Here is a 23196-nt window from a genome sequence, read left to right as displayed (position 1 = left end):
AGGGGGGGGAGGGAGGGGAGGGAAGGGAGGGAAGGGGGGGGAAGGGGAGGAGGGGGAAGGGGAGGAGGGGGAAGGGGAGGAGGAGGGAGGGGGGAGGGAAGGGGAGGAGGGAGGGGGGAGGGAAGGGGAGGAGGGGGGAGGGAGGGAAGGGGAGGAGGGGGGAGGGAGGGAAGGGGAGGAGGGGGGAGGGAGGGAAGGGGAGGAGGGGGGAGGGAGGGAAGGGGAGGAGGAGGGAGGGAGGAGGGAGGGAGGGAGGGAGGGGAGAGGAGGGGGAGGGAGGGAGGGGAGGGGAGTAGGGGAGGGGGGTAGGGGAGGGGGAAGGGAGGAGGAGGGGGACAGAGGGAAGGGTACTGAGGGGGAGGGGAGGGGAAACTGGGAGGAGGGGGGTCTGAGGGAGGGAGGGGGAGGGGGAGGGAGGGGGAGGGAGGGGGAGGGGGAGGGGGAGGGAGGGGGGGAGGGGGAGGGGAGGGAGGGAGGGGAGGGAGGGGGAGGGGGAGGGGGAGGGAGGGGGAGGGGGAGGGAGGGGGAGGGGGAGGGAGGGGGAGGGGGAGGGGGAGGGAGGGGGAGGGGGAGGGGGAGGGGAGAGGAGGGGGAGGGAGAGGAGGGGAGGGGAGTAGGGGAGGGGGAAGGGAGGAGGAGGGGGACAGAGGGAAGGGGACTGAGGGGGAGGGGAGGGGAAACTGGGAGGAGGGGGGTCTGAGGGAGGAGGAGAGGGACGGGGAGACTAAAGGAGGGGAGGGGGAGGGAGGACAGGGAGGAATGCAGGGCACAGGGTGAGGGGGGTGGCGGGGGACTGAGGAGGGAACAGAGGGAGGGGACAGGGAGGAGGGGGGACTGAGGGAGAGGGGTGAGGGAAGGGGTGGGGGCGTGAGGGAGAGTTTGGGATGTCTGACAGCTTATGGGTGGGGAGTGGGGTAAGGGAGGGAGAGGGATGCAGTGCAAAGTGAAGATCTGCTGCCACTTGGGTGAATGCGGGATGGGGAGTGAGACGTTGGTGTCAGTAAGCGTTTAGAAATTGGGGAGAGAAATTGATGGGTCGTGACCAGGGGAAGGGAGCAAAACAAACAGGGGAGAGTGTAGGAAGGTGAAACAGAGGGAGAGGCTGTATATCCAGTCAGGGCACTGTGGCCACACTGGCTCTTTGCCAGAGCAATCCAAAGTTTTTACACCAGCACCCCACTCTCACCCTGGAACCCATTCCCACTCCCATCCTTACTTATCTGCCTTTCCTCTGACTGGTGAAATATTTGTTTTAACTATGATCCATTGCAGAGAATCTAATAACCACCTATTTAAACAAATTTCTCCAAACCTCTCTCTCTACAGGACAGTGCTCATCTTTGTTTTATGATTGTAGACTGCAATGAACAATAGTAGCATGGTATTCCTCAGTGGATCTAGATAAGCTTGCGTTCTGGATTCATCATTATGTTGAAGAATGTTGTACCGTAAAACTCCATTAATCCAGCACACTTGGGATCTTGGTGTTAACAGACTAGCAAATTTTCCACACTTTGGGTGTTATTCATATTAGTATTCCAACATACTTTTAATTAATTTTTTTAAAAGATTTTACACGGTGAAGAATAATACGCATTACAGAATGATCTACGGTCCAGCGAACTTCGTAAGGTTAAATGGTGTGCAGGAAGCAGTGCCCCAGTGAGTGGGAAGAGAGATCCAATCAGTGGGAAGGGAGCGTGGGAACCTGGGCCCCAGTAAGTCAGAAAGGAGTGGAACAAACATCACCTGGTGAGCCAAATGCCAAACCATCTGGTTTTCCAAAAAGTTAGATTATTGAAGATTAATAATGTAAAACTCTGATAATCCACTCCCCAACTATTTCAGAAATCCCAATGGTTTGGCCACTGGCTCACCAGATGACGTTTGCGTTTCCCATTCACCGGCACCCCAGTTCCTACATTCCGCATCCACTCACCACAGCCTTAATTCTACTGCTCCCTGTCCACTTGTCGGGGCTCCGGTCCCCATGCTCCCTGTCCCCCCTTCCAGGACCCCATTTCCTGCATCTCCTTTAAACTGTCCTGGTTCTATTGACCACACTCCTTGAAGTTTTCCCAGTTCAGTTTCCCACGTTCCATTGAAACGTACCGGGTTCACTGAAATGTTACTGTGCAACTTTTTTTTCCCAAAACAGGTGAATTAAAAGTGTGTTGAAGTATAAAAAAAATAACATTCAATAATCTGGAAAATCTGCTTGTCTGACACTAAGGTTCCCGGCGTGCTGGATGAGGGGAGTTTTACTGCATTGTCAATTTAACTGTAACATTGAGGTTCTGATGCCACCTAATGGTTAGTCATGCATTTCATCACAACCGAATGGTATGAATATTGAGTTTTAGATATTTTAAGATATTTATTTATTAGTCACATATATATCAAAACACACAGTGAAATGCTACTTTTTGTGTTACTGAGAATGTGCTGGGGGCAGCCTGCAAGTGTCACCACTCTTCCAGCGCCAACATAGCCCATAACTTCCTAACCGTATGTCTTTGGAATGTGGGAGGAAACCGGAGCACCCAGAGGAAACCCACGCAGACACGGGGAGAACATACAAACTCCTTGCAGACAGTAGCGGACATTGAACCCGTGTCGCTGGCGCTGTAATAGTGTTATGCTAACCGCTACACTACCATGCTGAGTTTTCCTGTTTTAGGTAAATCACCCCCCCCCCCACCCCTTCTGATCCTCCAGTCCTCCCACTTTTGTCCATTTCCCCATCCTAGATCATCCACACACTTCACACACACGTTTTCCCCCACAAACCCCCTGCCCCTCTCCACCATCTGGTTCCAAATGTCGTTCAACTCTCCCCTCATGGTTCCCATTCTCACCTTATCCAAATCCAGCACTGGTGACCCTTTGTGCTCCTGCTCATCTCCCTCCAGCAGCTGTCTCTAACCTTCACACTCCCCTACCCCCACCTTGTTTTTTCTCCCCCCCTTTTTCCCCCCTCTCTGCCTCCATCTATCATTCACTGGCACTGTCTCCCAACTCCACCCCACCCTCCCTGGCACTACCTGCCTGTCACCTTCACCTTACACCCCTCCTCAGTCCTCCGATCGCCTTAGAATCCTTTCTCACCACTCCCCTGCTCTTCTTGCCTCTCCACTCTCAGTCCTGATGCAGAGTTTCAACCCAAAACATTGAAAATTCCTTCCCCCCCCCCAAACAGATGCTGCTCGACCCACTGTTCCTCCAGGAGATTAATTATTGCTCCAGATTCCACTGTGAGTGAGAGAGAGAGAGAGAGTTAGAGAGAGAGAGAGAGTTAGAGAGAGAGAGTGAGAGACTCAGTGTGTGAGAGCGCAAGCGAGAGAGCGAGTGTGCATGAGAGTGAGAGAGTCTCTCTCTCGTGCATACCATGTTGCTTATAACATTTTTTGCATTAGTAAAATGAAGAGCTTTCATTATATTGCATCAAAGCAACCTCTCTCAAAATACTTAAGAACCTTTTTGCATGCAACTGGGTGGCATGGTAGCGTAGCGGCTAGCACGATGCTATTACAGTGCCATCAACCGGGGTTCGATTCCCGTCGCTGTCTGTAAGGAGTTTGTACGTTCTCCCATGTCTGTGTGGGTTTCCTCCGGGTGCTCCAGTTTCTTCCCACATTCCAAAAGACGTACGGGTAGGTTAATATGGGTTTAAAATGGGCAGCGCAGGACTCATTGGGCCGGAAGGGCCTGTTACCACGCTGTAAATAAAATTAAAAAAATTTTTTTTTTTAAAAACAATAGTTTGAAAGTAGTTATTTCATTGGTGTAGGAAACACAATGGTCAATTTATGTGAACCAAGGTCTCACAACAGCAGTGAATTAATGATGAGATGATCATAAAAATCAGAAATTTACTGGCCATTCCATCCCAGCCAGAAACTATTTAATCCACTTCTCAGTTCTTGGCTCATAGCCCCGTAAGTTATGGCATTTCACATCTTTATCTCAGTATGTTCTTTTAAATGTGGTTTAAGATTCTATCCCCACCACCTTTTCAGGCAGTGAGTTCCTGACCATCACCACTCTCAACATGCATTTGAGGGGAGTCTGACAACCATAACAGGAAAAGGGAATAGTGTTACAGGCTGACCCTGGGTTATGAACAAATGACTTATGTACACCCATACATACAATGAGCTCCCATAATATTATTAAATTCAAAAATCAGACACATGTACATATGTTCATTCCTACAAATGGCAGAACTAGATTCCCCTCTCTCTGCACTTCTAGTAATTGTTCTTCCCTCTCAGTCTCATGTGCCTTTGATGCCATCTACTATAATATTGTGGAGGTATGATGACTACATTGAGTGATTTTTTTGCACATTTTCCCACTGAAAATCAACTAATAGACAAAATTGACTCAGACATCTGTAAAAACTGAACCCACTGGTTACCTCGGGTCAGCCTGTATACTGATGTATTCAGCAGAGTTTAGCTCAAATGCAGCATGAACTGATTGAGCTGTGTGGCCAATTTCCATGTCATTTATATTATGTAATGATGATCAAGAGATAAATAATTGGGTAGACATTGAAAAGAATTCTGCTGAATTTCTTCAATATAGTACTTTTGGATTTTTAATGTATACCCAAGAAAAGATGGGGCCTTGATTTAACATCTGTCCAATACCCTCTGCAGCTTCTCATGTTCCTGCGCATTCGGATTACTGTACCAGACCATGACGCAACTAGTCAGGATACTTTCACCAGTACATCTGTAGAAGTTTGTTAGAGTGTTCAGTGACAAGCCAAACCAAACCTCCTCAACCTCCTAAGAAAGTAAAGATGCTGATGCACCTTCCATGCGATTGCATCTATGTGCTGGGCTCAGGACAGGTCATCCAATATGTTAACACCCAGGAATTTAAAACTGCTGACTCTCTCCACCGCTGATCCCCCAATGCAAACTGGCGCATGTTTGCCCTCCTTCCCCTTCCTGGAGGGGAAACAGGGTGAATTAAGGGGGGGGGGGACCCTTAGGGAGTACTTAACTAAAAATAAGTGTGCTACACTTCATGAAGAAATATCATGTGCATCCAAGTCACTCAATTATAGTAAGGAAAGATGCTGCTTAATCCTTTATTAAGTAGAGCTATTTATTTTAATCCCATTCTTACCCTTAGTTTTATTTTTAAACACTGTATAAGTTGTTGAAATAATTCTGCAAAGCTCACTTTGCTGGCTTGGTTCTTGGCACTCTCACCTGGGTTAGAATATTGTAAATTTAAGTTACACTCCAGAGGCTTCACCTTGAGGTTATTAAGAATAAGGGATTGATGCTGGCAGGTGAGTGAGAGAGACTGGAGAGCAAGTAGTGGGAATAATCTATGCTCATAAAATAGAAACTAAAATCAGTATTGGCAAAGAAAAGCAATAACGAGAGCTAACAAACACCAGTGGTGTTAATAAATAGGCTGCTCAACTGGGATAGTACTAATCAATAAACAAGGGGAGGTTATGACAAAGGTAATGTAATAATCATGGGAGATTATAATCTTCACATAGATAAGCAAGTCTAATTTGCTAACTCATTTGGAAGACAGGTTCATAGAATGCACTCAGGATGTCTCCTGGAGTTATTATGTGGAACAATGGGATGAATTAAAAACCATGAAGGTGAGGCAGCATCTGTGCAAAGGGAAATAAAGTTAATGTTTCAGGTCAAAGACCCTTTGTCAGGACTGGTTGTGTGGTGAGGCAGAATTAATTTGAACGTAAAATCACAAGTGGCAGGGGCACAGATTCCCTGTACCTGGATTACCCCAATAGCTAAAAATCAGTTGATCTCAGTGACTAAAGCTCCTTTGGAATGAAGTAGACAACACTCAGCTCATTTACACTCAGAACATTGAAATTCAGTGCATATCAAAGGTAGAAAATTTGCTGGGTTCCTATAGTATTCCTAATATAGGACTAGTGTTACTCTAAATGGCATGTCTCTGTCCACCTTTTTTGCTTTTGAGTTATACCTGTTTGATTTTAAGCAAATATATAACAATAAACTCTGCTTTGGAGAAACCAAACCAAAGATTGGGTGATTACTTTGCAGAGTACCTGTGTTCAGTCAGGAGTGACTCTGAGCCTCTGGTTGCCTGCCAATTCAATTTCCCATCCTACTCTAACCTTTCTGTAACAGTGCAGGAGGCCACAGACAATGATGTCCAACACAAGCCTGAGGAACAATGCCTCCGCCTGTCTGGGCACATTGCAACCTTCTGGATTCAATATCAAATTCTCCAACCCATCTGAAAAGTCCTGCCTGACATCCTGAAATGATCCAGTAGATTAGAAATGTGTTAACCATTAAGCCACCTTTGCTATCTTTGAAGGTTCAAAACCAGCAACACATTACACAGGTACACTGCTCTCTTGGAAAAAGAACCTTCTAACCAAAAACTGAAAATACTGGAAACACTCTGATTAGATAGCATCTGTGAAAACGGAAATAATGTTTTGGGTCAATGATCCTTTATCAGAACTAGAAATGCGTGTTTTAAGGTGTAGAGATGGAGCAAGAAAGGGAATGTCTCTGATAGGTGACCAATGTTACGTGTTTTTGGTATTATCTAGCTAATAGTTGTGACAGGAAAACAAGCAGGCAGGTTGGAACTATGAAATGCAGAACACAGCAGTTGCTAGAAATCTAATAACATTCAAAGGAATCTGTTTTGTTCAAGATTTCCAGCAGCTGCAATTTCTTGCTTCAACCTTCCACTATCATCCTGTTCCCACCTACTCCAGCATTAGTTAATGCATGCACATGTAATGCAATCCTTTTCCAGAGAGGTGACTCCCATCAGTTCACCTTTCAGGCTACACTGCCCTGAAATAAAGTAGACGTCACTTTTTAAAACTTGGATGACCTGGGGCCTTCAAGATGACTACCACATTCTTCCCAACCTTTTTCAAGCCTGCTATATCAACATCACATGAGACCAAGTTGTACATAATGCTCTTAAAGTTATTCCAACTAATAAGCTGCATCATAATGAAAATGTCCTTTGACTGGTGCAGAATGTTTCTGTGAACGTAACCGCAGGCAGTTTGCCTTGTTGATCACTTTTCCACATTGGTTGTGAACACAAACATAGGAATGAAAGTAGGCCACTTAACTCTCCAAACCAGCTCTTCCATTCAACAATGGATGATCTATGGCCTAATTCTATTTACCCACATTTTACTCATTCCTTAAGGAGTTGAATAAGGAATCATCAAGATAGTTGTCAGCAATTGTGTGATTCCCTTCAAAATGTCAAAGACCCAAATTAGCCGTCAACTCTTAGCATTTGTTTGACCAAATGTGTATTGCTGCTCGACTCCAGATAGAAGCCAAGGAGTACAGGAATTCTCTACCAATACATTGGGGAATCTGTACAAACTTCCCAAATGAGTTTAAATCTGATACAAACTCCCCAACCATCAGAAATAGATGTTTTTAATCATCCAATTTTCTTCGTCATATTGTAAATGTTGGATCAAAATAACTTTCGAGGAAATGAAACTCCTGTGAGCAGTCCTTATAATTGAACCCTGGAACTCATTCTGATGGATTCCTTCCAAGTTTGTCAGATTTGCTTAGATCTCCAGGTATAGAATAACCATCTGAACAGCTGCAGCACATCTGCAACCACCCTCCGCTTCCAACATATTCTAGTTCTCATACAAGGGCCAGAATTCTGTTATTTCTGGCCCTGTCCATTACATTTTAATGATGGAGATACTCCTAAACCTCTTTAGACATCTGCTACTTCTACATTTTCACCATTTAGGAAGCACTGCGTTTTGATGGTGCAAGTGGATAACTTCACATTTGCTTGAATCAAAATCTATTTGGCATAATTTTGCCCATTTACTCAATCTGTTATCATCTTTTAATGTAATGCTTCCACCTACTCTGCTGATATCATCACTTATTTTGTGTCATCTGCAAATTTCCATCTCATCATTCAAGTCATTAATAAGCTTGGTAAATGGTTCTGGCCCCAAAACCAATCCTCCTGGGACATCATTAGTGATTTGAAAACCAGCTCATTATCCATCCCAGCCAACTTCTTAACCAGATCAACAATTTGCCTTAAACTCCATAAGCTTCAACTTTAGCCAACAGAAGCTTAACGTGGGACTAATTTGACGTGGACAGCGTGCAACAACTAGGTCCTATACTCTCCCAGTTTTTTCTAAATTGTTTGCATATATTGTTAATTAATACCAGTGTGAATTCCCATTGCATTTATCTAGGTTTAACTTCCACATGCTGGCCATTGTTTTCCTTGACATATCAATATTACCATTGTCCTCTTACAAATCTTAGAAGGGGCATAACTTTAACATTTTCCCTGTAAATCTCTTACATCAGTCTTCCTCACCTCTTTTCCTCTTGTATTTCAGAAGGACCAGGAGCAGATTCTAATATTCTCTCTATCAAGTACAAAGGCAGTTTATGGAACTAATGTTCTCAGATGCACCCGTTTACCACCCTAGAAAATACATCAATGTCACAGTGAATCTCTAGCCTCAAGCACAACTGGTATCAAAGGGTTTTGGACATAAGACAGTACCTGGGATAGAGCAGGGTGACGATTGAAAAGCTGGACTAAACTGGGAAGTGTACAACTCTTCACAACTGCAGATTAAACAAAATTCATTTTGAAACAAGCTTTAACATTCAGAAAACTATAGTTTGAGCTAGGTTACAATTCTACTGAAATAACAGGCAATACATACATTCAGTTGAAAGCCCTGGACATTTATCCCTTCATGCCTGTAACATTTAGAGAATGAACTATTTGGCCAAGGAACAACGGATACTATTGAACCAGAGATAACACCTCATGCAAATCCAAAATTTGGAACAATGCCAAATTAACAAACTAGCTTGTCTCAGAATTTAGCCAACATAAAATCATTTATGCTAGGGGAATGGAGTACAAAAGTAGGGAGGTGCTTCAGTTGCACAAGGTGTTGGTGAGACCTTAACTTACTGCATTGTCTTATTCAATATCTTGGAAGCAGTTCAGAGGTTACCAGACTAAGACCTAGAATGGGCAGGTTGTTTGAGGGAAAGATGGATAAGCTAGGCTTGTATCCACTGGTTAGAAGAGCAAGAGGGGACTTGATTGAAACAAAAGATACTGGGGTGTCTTGACAGTGGATATGGAGAAAATGTTTCATCTTGTGGGAGGATCTAGAACAGGGATCACTGTTAAAGGTTATCTATTTAAGACATGAAGCAAAATCTTGTTTGAGAATCTTTGGACCTAGTCGAAAGATGGTGAAATCAGAGTCTTTATGAGTATTTTTAAGGCAAACAGATTCTTAATGAGCAAGGTGGGGGAGGGGGCAAGGGTTGCCACAGGTCAACTGTTAATGTAGTGTTGAGGAACAATTAGATCAACCATGATCTTAACTGGCAGAACAGGCTCAAAGGGATCCTGTGTCAAACAGCTAATTCATATGATCTAATCTAAAACGTGGAAAATATTTGAGGTTTTCACAAGTTTGAACACTTCACACTGCCCGACCTTCATGGTCCAAGTATTCCCCACATTTTCTTTTTAATATTTTATAACAAGTTTACAATTTCCTCTAGAGCATCAGGCTATATTAAAAAAAAGCCTGTACATTCTCTTTAAGCAGAATACTTCTTCAATGTGCCAAAGTTAACTAGTTTTCTAAAAAGTGCTTAAGTGCCTCTTGAATAACTACAGTGGATTATTCTTCTTGAACACAGTATGGGACACTGTTCTACAGGTCAGTTACCCAAGTTTACAAACACCTGTCTCATTACTGTTTCCTTGGTTTAAATGGGTGGCTTCTACTGAGAGATTCTATGGCATTGGATAGATACCCAATTACATGATTCTCAATAACCTCTGAATGAAAATATTCTGACAGCCTTTAATAACCCATGTCAATATTTTGTTAAAGAAAGATGGAGAGAATGTGGAAAGCAGAGAATTTAGAATACCTCTGCAGCATTGTAATAAAGGTCATCTTATTTGCATCAATTCAGTTGTAAGATTATTGCAGGAAAACTGTCCAATAATCTAGTTCCAAAAATTATTGCCCTCAATCATACACATTTTCTTACCTATTCAATTCCCCCTTAAATTTTCCCTCATTTATCTGAGTCCACTACACTCTGACAATTCTTTTCAAATACTCGCCAACTTTTCAAGGCTGTCTAAAAAATCATTTTGCAACAATTAAAGCAATGTTACTCTGGTGGCTGCACTTAGCTCCAGGGTCAGCATACTACCATCTATGGAAGAGCAGTATCCATTCCATATTCATAGGTACTGTAGACAAACAGAAGTTTTGCAGAAATTAATCTCCATCTTTATTTACAGATCCATACAAAATTACAATGCCAGAATTTAATTTTTTAACAAATTACATGTAACTTTTTGAAAAGGCCATAGTATTCATAAAACATTACAGTATAAATAGCTTTTACTTTGAATTCTTCTGAAGTGAATATGAAGTAGACTAACAGAATGATGTCCTGAAAATTTGAAAATAAAACACCCAACTGATTTAGGGCGAGAGGGGAAGCATTTTTGCAGCTGGGTTTGCATTAAAATATGAATGTACCCATTTATCCCCGAGTATATTACAATTTTGGAATGATTTCTAACCTGTACCTTCTATGCACAACAGTGGAAGTTAAAAAAGTCTCAATTTATACAAGTGTAACAATAACGTTTCTTGTACAGGGCAGCATTAGTTCACAGTAAATGATGTCCAGTAATGTTTGGGCACCTGAGATCTTATTATACGAGTTAAAAACATTGTGGGCACAGGAAATGGAGCAATACAAACAAACTTGAAATGTACACTCATTTCAATCAAAGTTCTGACTGCAGCACAGACTGCCAATGAATCGTTACAGGATTATTTTGTTAGTGGGGAAAATAAACAATAACTTTTTAAGCAGTTAAGCAGGACTGAAATATCTGTAACTCACCACACCTTCCAATTCTCATCCCATCGATGGTAACATCCCCAAGTACATGAAACAGCTATAACAGGCTATTTTATACACCCTTGCCAGATGTGTCTGGTTGGAAATTTACTACAAATTTGCTGAATGGGCTAAATGTAGAATAATAAAATGTAAATGCACTCAATGGGCTAAATGATAAATTTCATATGGAAGTTCACTGGTCTATGATCAGAAACGTGCTTTTTTGGGACTGAACTAATGAAATATGAAACTGAGTAAAATCAAATGTGCCTGTAGAACACAGCAGCTATTTCATTGCAATGGTAATCTCCTGCTGAGTGTTCAGCACCAGAAAGCTTGCATAGTCGGACTTGATGGAAAAATGGGCTATGATGAGCAGACTAGTGATGGGGAACATCGTGCTCACCAGTAACATACCACTTCTGCACACAGCTTTATACTTCCATGTGAATTAAATAGCATATAAACAGGAATTCTTGACAATTCAATAAACCTGGGGACCTTCAGGCATGCAAAGAGTCTTGGATCCAATTCAATGAGAGCACCTCAAGTCAAGAACAAAACAGAAGTTCAGAGACGAAAAATCCATTTTGCATTTGATTTTCAATAGGACAGATTCATCCTTCTGGCAGAAGCAAATAATAAAAAAAACGATATGCGCAGAACTGTAGCCACGTCAGCTTCCTTCGTCACTGGTCGCCTTCTGACAATTTTCAATTATTTACAGCAGATAATGAATACTTCAAAACAACCAAAGACTTGAGAGATCCAACACCTCAATAAAAGAAAGTTTATAAACTTGTTTGGAGATTGAATTACAAAGCATTCATTCTTCAGGAAGTATTAGTTGCCACTTACTTGAATTTTTGCTTTAAAACTATAACTAGCATTGCAAAGGGCTTTGTTATGTAGTAATTGTCTTGTACCACAAGTTGTGAGAAAGTTCACCAATGTACATAGTCCTCCACTAAAACCCCTCTTTCCCAAACCCAGCTGACAACTAGCATTGTTTTATGCAATGTAAACTACTTGACAACAGGCAGAAATGAACAGAAAGACCATGTAAAAATACTGGGGTAAGTGGATGTTTGCTGTTTTTTTTTTAATTCAGTAGGAATTGTTTGATAGAAGTAGACTACAAAACAAGGCAACAGTTGTTTGCTAGGACTTAAAGTTTTTGACAACTTGGTCCTTTTTTTTAGAAAAACGGACCACATACTTGTTGTTATTAAATAGGGTAAATCATTAGGTTTTTTTTAAAAGTTCAGTCAGAATGTGAATTCATCACACTTCCTTCAATAATGCCAAGTTTAAGAATTGACAACTACTTGCTAATTAGATATTTATTCTAAAAGCACACTACTTAAGAGACTTGCAGAGTCTAGTAGCTCACAGATAATAGATAGTTGGTCCAAACTCAGAAAAGCACTTCATGTACAGAATTTTTGCCAATCTTTTGACCATAGTCTTGCTAGTTTTTTTTGTAACAAGTACCTCAAATGTCAGCTAGCCTAGAAATACCATTCTGCTCAAAACTGCTATAATACCAACGGGTGTAACCTGTCAAAAGAGAATCATAAAAATAATCCTTTTAAAACAGAACAGAGGACGAAGGGGAGAAATGTTGCAGTTCATGAGAGAAGCCTAGTGTTTTCTTCATTACTTCTCTGCGAGTACAAATCAGTTTTGTAATAGAACACACTTCAAATTTGTCAAATCTAATAACTTGTATTTGCATTCAAATGTACACTTTACATTTTTAAAAATCCCTGCTACAAACCACTTCAATGCAGAGGACATCCCAGCTGTTTATCAGTGTATCATTCATGTATACCATATGAAGTCTGGTCTGCAAATCAGTATGGTAAACCTCTGCCTCGTCCTATGGTTGGTGTGCTAATATGCCCACTATAGGCATGAGAATAACCTGCTCCACGCCCAGGGGATCCCCAGTTCTGTCCATGAAGAGGGCCACTGGTAGCTAGGTTTCTCTTGTCTGTTGGCAACATATCCATAATTCTGCAGTTTTTTAGCAAGAGGCACATTTGCACTATTAGTACTTTCAGGTATTGCTGCAGGATTACTTCCACTGTTGCCCAGCGGGGGCAGAGCAGTGCGGCTGTATTCAAATCTGTGGTCTTTATCTCCTGTAAACTGCATAGCACTGTTGCTGAGATAACCAATCCCTTCTCCGAACCTGTCACTGAGCTAGAAAAGGCCTCCGAATAACCAGAATGCAGGTGCGCACCACTAGCGTGAGATGACGGAGCACTGAATGTAGACGAAACTGATTCCAGAAGCGAGTGACTGGGGGCATCTGCACTACCCAGGAAGGTTGCCCCTTCCCCCACTGCTGCCAAGTCTGCTGCTGTACCCATCACTATTGAAATTACTAGATGAATACGATGTCCCAAAGCCATCCCCGTAGTCTGCAGCAGTTCTAAGGCTGCCACCTGCTCGATAGTCAACAGCTGTCTGTCCCAGTTCCTGGGCTTGGTGATGGGCTAAAAGCTCCAAAAGGGCTGCCTTCACTCCTGCAGTTGGATCATTCGTGGAGCATGGAGTGGCATCGTGCTGGTCTTCAGCCTGAAAGTTTCCATCTGATACAGGTGGCGGCTCTGGAGGCTCCGGAGGTCTCTGGTCTGGGGGCAGAATTCGAGGATGTTCATGTATAGGTGACTGATCTGAGACACCAAGATCCAATTGCCCAGTGGAGTGATCATTGAATCTGAAATTGCAAAAATTAGTATTATGACAGTGTTTTATACCGTACATGTTGTACAAAATTGTAAGATTTTTAAATCAGAGTCAAAACTCCTTTTCAGACAAATACATTATGAAAAAAATGTTGTTTCTTAAACATAGAATATCCCCATCTCCTGGTAACTAAACAGTCTTCTCAACAGCACATTAAAAATGACGCAGATGAATACAAGGCAGCTCTTGCTCACTGAGTGAACTGATTCCCCACAACAAGAAAGGAGTTAAAAGTTGTCACGGCACAAAGCCTGTGGGTTTAGGCACACATCATATCACCTCTATGTATGGAAACTTGAAACTTAAGCTCAAGAAGGGTGGTGTTAATATGAGAGTAACCTGCTCCATGCCCAGGGGGTGCCCTGGAGAATCATACATGCTTCAAGTGCAATGACCTTACTTTATCTCATGTACAAATTGATAAAATTGAATTGGTCAAACTTAAAATATTGACTTTCATAGTTTAATTACAAGCTCAGTGAAAATTCTTGAATGCAGGTATCACAAAAACATTATCCAGTCTATTATCCACCTTTGCCTTACAACAAAAAGGCAGTTTGCAGAAGCAGGTTGGCTCACCAATGCACAATTCCTGTATCCTTAGAACTACTGCAACAAGAATGAACTATTATCCTTAGAACAAGGCATTCAACACAATTTTTTTTGCTGCCCTACTACTCAACTAGTGATTTTTTTTTCCAGTACCAATCACTTTTTGTGTAAGAGCTTCACCATTTGTCTGCACTTTCCAATTTAAATGAGTGTGTGATTTTGTCAAGTTCAATTAAAGGCAATGTTTCTGAATCTATTTTTCGTCAGTTTCATAATTTGCACACAGGATCATCTCACGTATTTCTTTACAAGATTTTAAACCTAAGCTACTCTCAATGTGAAAAAGATAATAATTCTTTTCTGAACTAGGCGCAAGGCCTTGATTCCTCCCTGGTGTCGTATTGACAAGTTCTTAAGGTCTAACGTGAGCAGAGCAGAATATTAGATTCTCACTGCAATATTAACCATTACAAATTGTTACATGGGCTGGCTTCCATCTTCCCTTTTAATCTTCAAGAAGAGGTGTTCTACTGGAATAATATGCATGGGCAAAATTTCATAATCAGGGTGAGTTACAAGATAGGTAATAGAGGGGCAATAATCTCCAGCAAGAGACCAGTGCTTTAAATACCACATCTTAAAGATGTAAGATTATATAACTGCTAAAATTCCTTATGCACTATTTCCTACAATTAAAACAAATTGTAAAAATATAGAGACTGTCCTGGAAGTCCACATACACTAATCATTGAAAATGTCAATTTGTAAGGACATAGTGACTCAGTGATTAGCACCAATGCCTCACAGCTTCAAATGCCTGGGTTTGATCCTAATCTTGGGAGCTTGTACATTCTCCTTTGTAACAACGTGGGTTTTCCCTGGATGTGTGTTTCTTGCCGCATACCAAAGATGTGCTGGTGGTAGGCGAAGTGGCTATTATAAACCAAGTCTGATGTAGGTAGGTACACTGGGAGAATCTTTTTGCAGGTGGAAGTTAGGGGAGGAGGGATTGCAAATGGTATAAAACTAGTTGTAGATGGATACTTGGGCAGTGCATAGTCAATGGGCTGAAGGGCCTACTTTCCTTGCTATAAGACTTCATGACTGAGTAGATTAAAGCTTTTTAAAGAAAAGTTAGCCAAAGTTTAGAGAAATTAAACATAAAATTTTGATAATAAACAGTTTTAAACTATTGCCTAAACCTCATGTTTTTCATTACATCCCATCTTGGGGGTATCAGATTTTTTTTTAAAAAAAGCATCGACACAAAAAGCCAGTTATTGTACCGGGCATGAGTAACATTGGTTATGTGAAGAAATTGGAGAAGTTGGGATACAGCAGAGAAGCTTAAGGCAAACAATTAGTAAAAGTATTTCAAAATTATGAGGATGTTAAGATTGTTTTTTTTTACTGACAAGGAGATTCACCTGTAAATTAAAACTATTAGAATATATGCACAAAAAGGAAAACATTTGTAAACTAGGGAAAAGGACCAGGCCAGTGTGACTACCTAGAAAGGTCTTTCCAAGAACTTGCCACAGCAACATAAAATGAACGGTTGCCTCTCTTGTACAGGTCTTTAACTTTTCCAAGCCATCTGAATGAAATGGAGCTTCTGAATGCAAAGCTTTACACTTACAACAGCACAACAAATTTATGTCACTACTTTCATGGTAGCTATTGAAACATGTATGCCTTCATAGCTGAACAATGATTTGTACCTCAAGAAACAGTATGTTGTGATGTTCTCTCCAAATTAATTCAAATATGGTCTTTTCAACTCAGTCAGACATGAAGCAACCCTTCCAAGTATATGCATCACACAAAGGAACACAGCTGGGCAAGCTAACATATTGCATTACTGGATCTATTCAGTTCCATGCATTTTCACTGTTCTCATAGAACCATGGGATCCCTCCAAAGGAACCAACCTTGAAGTGCATTGGCTCTTTTCAAGGTCTACCTCTGCAAGAAAGAATTTTGGGACACAACATTGTTCCAGAGACTCAATGGATGAAAAGGGATTCACATAAACAGGAAAATTTCCCATTTGTACAGACAGAAATATTTTTAACTAGACAGTCTGAATATAATTTGGTCTAGGATGAAAGTGTAGTATGAATTGACCCAAGATTCTTGATACCTTGATGCTGTAAATACTTACCAAATGACACCTCATGGTTAGACATAGATTATAAGAATAGCAAGGTGGGAGGTGATATGGAGGGATAAAGTTACGAGTGGGGCTTTGTGTGAAATATCTGAAGAGAACTGCCACAGTTTTTTTTTAAATTCTAATGTTACCTTTAGAAGCATTCAAACAAATTCAAAGTGGAAGTGAGTGCAAGTTAACATACTGGGAACAGCAGGCATAGGTTCCGGAGGATCCGGAGGCTCTGGTGGTTGAGCTGGCACCTCAACGTCAGTGCTCTCTGTCTCTGCCACAACTTCCTTTTCTTTTGCTGAGGTGTCTTGATCAGCTGGGCTAATAAAACAGCAAGTGCACTCTGAATGGCAGCCTGAGCAGTATCAAGCTCACTTTTGGGTGGTGGCTGTGTAGCAGGTGGTGGGGGTTGAGGCAGGATAGATGGTGTTACCACTGGTGTTTTTTCGACTTCTTGTTGCTGCTTGGCAGCTGCTGCCAGAACTCCAGCTGGAAGGTTAACTGTGCTGAGCTGCTGCTGATGTCTCAGGATTCACTTAATATTCAGTACTTGAGCAAGATGTGCCAGGCTAAGACTGTTCTTGGACCTCAGCAGGTTCAGAAGGATGGCCAGGTCATTCTGGTTTAGTGGCTGTCCAGGTGCTTTACCCCCTGCAGAAAAATACACCTCATTTAATGCTCAGTAACAAAGTATAAGGACATAATTAAAATTAAAACCTTAACCTTTTGTAAATCTTCCAAATATTGTATGCACACTTGCAAATATAGAAAACCGATAAATTGCGACATTTAAATATTGTAAATGCAGACAAAGATGATCACTTCAGATAATAATGGTAAACACATTAGGTAATTTCATTAACTGCAGTGTACATGAAGAAAATATTCCTCAGAATATAACATGATCAAACTGTTAAGATATTTATTAGTCACCGTACATCAAAACACACAGTGAAATACGTCTTTTTGTGTTACTGAGAATGTGCTGGGGGCAGCCTGCAAATGTCACCACTCTTCCGGCACCGACTTAGCTTGCCCACAGCTCCTAACCCGTACATCTTTGGAATGTGGGAGGAAACCGGAGCACCCGGAGGAAACCCACGCAAACACGGGGAGAGGTACAAATTCCTTAGAGACAATGGCGGAAATGAACCGGGTCGCTGGCGCTGTAATAGCGTTACGCTAACAGCTACACTACCGTGCCACCTTCAGCTGTTTATTCAGCTGTGCTCAAAGGTGATGAACCTTAAAGTGCAGCAAAGCATAGCAACGTGGTGGTAATTGGGAATTAGTCAATCAGTGGAACAAAAAGGATCCTCATACAGTATGGCATTTCTCTGGCACCAGGGTATGGGATATCATAAAGAGCATGCAGTACATTCTATAGGGGAGCAAAGGCCGTGGTCCGTATCAAAACTAATGACCTTGGAAGAAAGATGGCACAGATCCTTCAGTCAACATTAAGGAGCTAGAAATCCTAGGATTTCAAGCAATCTCTGGGTTACCCCAGTGCCACATTCTTGTGAGATTAGGTTGTGTGGGCTGAGCCATTGGTAACACATTGGTGGCAGCATGAATTTAACACATCTGCACACAGCGGGGACTAATATCCTTGAATGTTGGTTAATTAATGCTGTGCCAGACATCAAGATACACTGAAGACCGTGAGAGACCATTAGATTGAATAATTGGGGCAGCTCAGTGGATGTCTTCCAAATGCCAAATAAATGCTAGTTGGTAGGTAACTTGCCACAGTTAATTGTCCCTTGTGCAGGTGGGTGATAGAAGTGATAGAATCAGGGGAATTTGATGGTGATGCAAATGAAAAATGAGAATAGAGCAGATGGATGTTTAATGGTCAAAGATGTGTTGGGCTAAAGAGGCCCATGTCTGTGCTGTACGACTATGAGAATTAGGTGGATTATAGAAAACAGTTCATTAGGGAGTGCAAATGCATTAAGTGGTTAATATGGTTGGTGAGCCATTGGTGAAATAACCACATGGGAATAACTTGAAATAGTGATAAGGACAACCAAGTTTTTTTTTAAAAAGTGGATTATATACTATTCCTGAGCATCACGCAGTCAGAAAGGACAAAAGAAAAACTTAACAGTGCTGAAAGGAGAAAATGTACAAGGGGTCAAAGAAACTTCATTTGCTTGAAGTGAAGAAATAGTAAGCAGCTATTATGCTAATAATTGGGGTATTTTGTCAAATAATGGAAAGCAGATAAGGGCAATTCACGTATGACTAAATCGATTGAGCTTTTTGATGAGCTTAGTCCAGCTGATGTGTATATTTACATTCCAAAAGGCATTTAATTAGTGAGCTTGCAAACAAACTGAAGTCTATTGGTTAAGAAGGGCACTGGCAGGACGTATTTCAAGATTGTCTGGGATAGAAAACGATAGGGAATACCCATTTTGGTTTGGACCAGGAGGCATAGTGTGCAGCAGGGTTTAATACTAGGATCAGTGCTGCTTTTGAAAGTCATTAATGGCTTCAACATGGATAAATCGGCACAATTTTGAAATGTGGACATGGTGAGGTGATGCTTTTCAATGGAAAGAACAAGGGACAGAATACAATCTAGATGTATTTTAAAGGGGACACACAAGCAAAGAAACCTTAAGCTGTTTGTGCATAACCTTTAAAGATAACAGGACAGATTAATAAAGCAAATGAGATCCTGGACTTCATAAACAGAACAGAAGCAAACAAGTTACACCAAACCTATATTCATTTTGGCAAAAAGCATAGTAAAACAGCATACTTTTTTAAATATTGAATTAGCAGAAAGTAGAAAGAGCTATTAGGGAGCATTTGTACATAAAATAAAACATGCAGGTACAAAGCCTTGCATCTCTGCACCAAGGATATATTTGTCTTGGAGGGATTTATAGATAGATTACCAAGATGAAACCCAGTGAGAAAAGATTTAATTCCAAATTTATCAAAACACAGATAAAGGGATGGATTGAATGTAAAATGATAAGAGGCTCTTCCTGATGCAGTCTCACGAGAGCACTATTGTAATTAGAGCAAGGCATTTCTACTCTTATACTCAAACCCTCTCGTAATAAAGGCCAAAACACTGATTGACTTCCTACCAGTTTGCTGTTATCCACGTGTTTACCCATTCAATCCTAGTCGTTTCTGTTAACCAATCCTCAACCCACAGCAGTACATCACCCCCAATTTCCACATCAGCTAATTTGGTTTTTAACCTGTTTGCAATCATGCCAACTTGAAATAAACAAGGACAAGATTCAGATGAGTGGCAAGTACTATTTGTACCATGGAAGTGCTGGCAATGATCTCCAGAATTTCTTACCACCTATCCTGAACATCAAAGCATTATTGTTGCCAAGTTCCACAACATTATCATTGACCAGAAACTCAACAGGACTAGTGACATAAATACAGCAACTCAGAGACTAGTTACCCTGCGGCAAGAGACTTGCCTCCATGTACACCAAAGCCTTTTCACCATCTACAAGACACAAGTCAAGACTATTATGGAATACTTTCTACTTGCTTAGATGAGTGAATTCCAACAATTCTCAAGGAGTTCAGCACCATCCAGGATAAAGAGCCTTTTTGACTGGCATACTAAACTTAAACATCAGTTGCTTCCATCTTTGGCAGACAGTGGCTATAATGCGTCCATCTACAAAACAGACCGCAGTTACTCGCTAGGCTACTCTTACAGCACCTCCCAGTACCTGCAAACTCCAGCATCGAGGAGGAGGGAGGCAGCAGGGGCATGGAAACACCACCAGATGCAGATTCCCCTCCAAGTCGCACATCATCTAGATTTGAAAATACATCACTGTTATCATTGTATATCCAGAAACTCTCCACCCAATGGCACTGTGGGAATACCTTCACCAGAAGGACTGCTGCGGTTCAAGGCGTCTCTTCATCACCTTATTAACGGCAATTATGGATTAGCAATAGATGCTGGTTATGGAAGTGACACCCTGATCCCAAAAAAAAAAATGGAAATGGTTCACCCTCATCTATTCTGCTAGCTGGAGACACGAGATTCTGGAGTTTATTTCTCTCCATAGATGCGGCCTGACCTGCTGAGTTCCTCCAGTATGTTGTGCGTGTTGCTATTCTGCTAGCTACCACCTCAAAAGACTAACAGCTTTGTCCCACGTGGTAGCTCATCCAGAAGATAGAGATACATGGAATCCACGGTGACTTGGCCATTTGGATTCAGAATTGGCTTGCCCATAGAAGACAGAGGGTAGTGGTCGATGGGACTTATTCTAGCTGGAGGTCCATGACTAGTGGTGTTCTGCAGGGATCTGTACTGCGACCTCTGCTGCTTGTGATTTTTGTAAACGACCTGGATGAAAACATGGATCGGTGGGTTAGTAAGCTCACAGACGATACAGAAGATTGGTGGCATTGTGGATAGTGTAGAAGATTGCCAAAGAATACAGCAAGATATAGACCAGTTGCAGAAATGGTCAGAGAAATGGCAGATGGAGTTTAATCCAGACAAGTGTGAGATGTTGCACTTTGGGAGATCAAGAGTAAGGGACAGTACAGTTAATGGCAGGACTCTGAACAATGTTGATGTGCAGAGGGATCTTTGGGGTCCAAGTCCATAGCTTCTTGAAAGTGGCTGCACAAGGCAGTGCATGGCATATGTATATGGTAAAGGCGGTGTATGGCATATTTACCTTTATTAGTCGAGGCTTTGAGTTCAAGAGTTAAGAAGTTATGTTGCAGCTTTATAAAACTCTGGTTAGGCTACATCTGAGTATTGCATTCAATTCTGGTCACCCCATTATAGGAAAGATGTGGAGTTTTGAAGAGGGTACAGAAGAGGTTTACCAGGATGCTGCCTGGAGTAGAGGATAGGTTGGACGAACTTGGCTTGTTTTCTCTGGAGCTGAGGGGAGACCTGATAGAGGTTTATAAAATTACGAGAGGTATAGATAGAGAGCCAGTATCTTTCTCCCCCAGGGTTGAAATGTCTAATACTAGAGGACACGCAATTAAGGTGAGAGGGGATGTTCAGTGTGGGCACGTTTTAATTTTTAAAACATGGAATGGTGGGTGCTGCCAGGGGTGGTGGTGGAGGCGGCAAATATGAGAGAGGCATTTAAAGGCACATGAACGTGCAGAGAAGAGGGTTATGACATTGTGTAGCCAGAAGGGACCTAGTTTAGTTCAGCATTTAATTACTAGTTTAATTAGTTCAGCACAATATTGTGGGCTGAAGGGCCTGTTACTGTACTGGACGATGTTCTATATTGTCAAACATGCTTTCCCCTTTCATAAATCCATTCTGACTCTATGCCAGCACCGTCATTATTTTCTAGGTGCCCCTGTTAACACTTCCTTTGTAACAGATTTCAGAATTTGGATTTGGAAACCACTGCTAAATAGAATGGTAAAGAAAACAGTGGCAGATTTTAAAAAGCATACAAGATAAATACTTGAAGGACATTAAAACTTGCGGTGATATGGAGAAAGAGCAGGAAGCAAGACTAACTTGAGTACCCATTGGAAAACTGGTGCAGACCTGAGTCCAATGACCTCCTGTGTCTCATCAAAACATTCAAACCAGAATTCTTCAAAACCTTGAAGATTTCTATTATGTAGTAAAAGGTCCTCTCAGGCCCACTGGATTTCAGAAGAGAGGAGACTTTATTGAAGCACACAAGATCTTTCCATGGTGTGTAAGCGGAGGATGCTTCCTCTTGTGGAAGAATCTAGAACTAGAGGTCACTGCTTAAAGTTGACACCTATTTAAGAAAGATACGAGGAGAACTGCTTCTCTCATAGGGTCTTGAGTCTTTAAACACTTTATCAAAGCATTATTTTTGAATATTTTTACCAGAGGTAGGTAGATATTTTCCAAGAGGTGAGAGGTTACCACAGATAGGCAAGGCGGCAGAGTTGAGGTGCAATCAAACCAGCCAAGATTTTATTAAATTGCTGAACAGGACTGAGTAGCCTCTTCCCGCTGTTTTGTATGCTTGTATACTGAGCTAGTTGGCTTTATCTGCAAAGGTACAACAGGATTGGGTAAAGAAATTTCCAAAGTGATTTTACCAAAATCACGTTACTGTTCTAGATTTTCTCTCGTGACCTAATATTGAAAGTCTTGTCCAGAATGGCAATTTTTAAAACATGATTGCAGTTGTAAAGCCTGCTCACTGCAGCAGTGGTGCTGAATAGATTGGAAATGGACTATGTCTCTCCAATACTTCTGGAATATGGAAATTAGTCACGCAGAGGTAAAGCATTTATTTTTGTCTGTGCCAGTAACAAGGGTTCTGCTAAACAAAACAAGAGGAAACTTAGGCTAACATTTAACTTGGAGCTAATTCCTTTATTTTGGCATCAATGTTTAAGGAGTGCAAACAATAGAGGAATTAAAATTGGGGATAGGCAAGAACCCAGAACTGGTGGAGCACAAAGATCTAAGCCTCAATGGATTTCATGAGATTAGAGATAGAGATGGAGAGAATTGAAAAAAAAAACAAGGATGTTAATGTTGAGGCTTGAATCATTTGTAGGTAAATAGACACAGGGGTAGTCATATTTCATTATTTCACAGCACTAACAGCTTTCAGTGAATAAGGTTTAAGCCTCGCCTTTATAGGTCACCTGGCATAATAACATGGCTCTTGCAAAGCCACCTACAAAGTTTAAGTCATGGTCAACATTAATACAGGCGACCCCTGCTTTAGAGGCATTCAGGTA

General features: G+C 41.6%; 1 pseudogene; it reads right to left on the bottom strand.

Moving 5' to 3' along the window:
* Window positions 1–10351: 10351 nt before the first annotated feature.
* The window catches only part of LOC127574035 (cyclin-dependent kinase 13-like), a 75993-nt pseudogene continuing 63148 nt past the window's right edge, over window positions 10352–23196 (bottom strand).

This window comes from Pristis pectinata, chromosome 9, assembly GCF_009764475.1.
Source record: "Pristis pectinata isolate sPriPec2 chromosome 9, sPriPec2.1.pri, whole genome shotgun sequence".
NCBI classification, from domain to species: domain Eukaryota; kingdom Metazoa; phylum Chordata; class Chondrichthyes; order Rhinopristiformes; family Pristidae; genus Pristis; species Pristis pectinata.
Note: the sequence above shows the minus strand (reverse complement) of the source record. Positions and strands in the feature narration are given on the sequence as shown.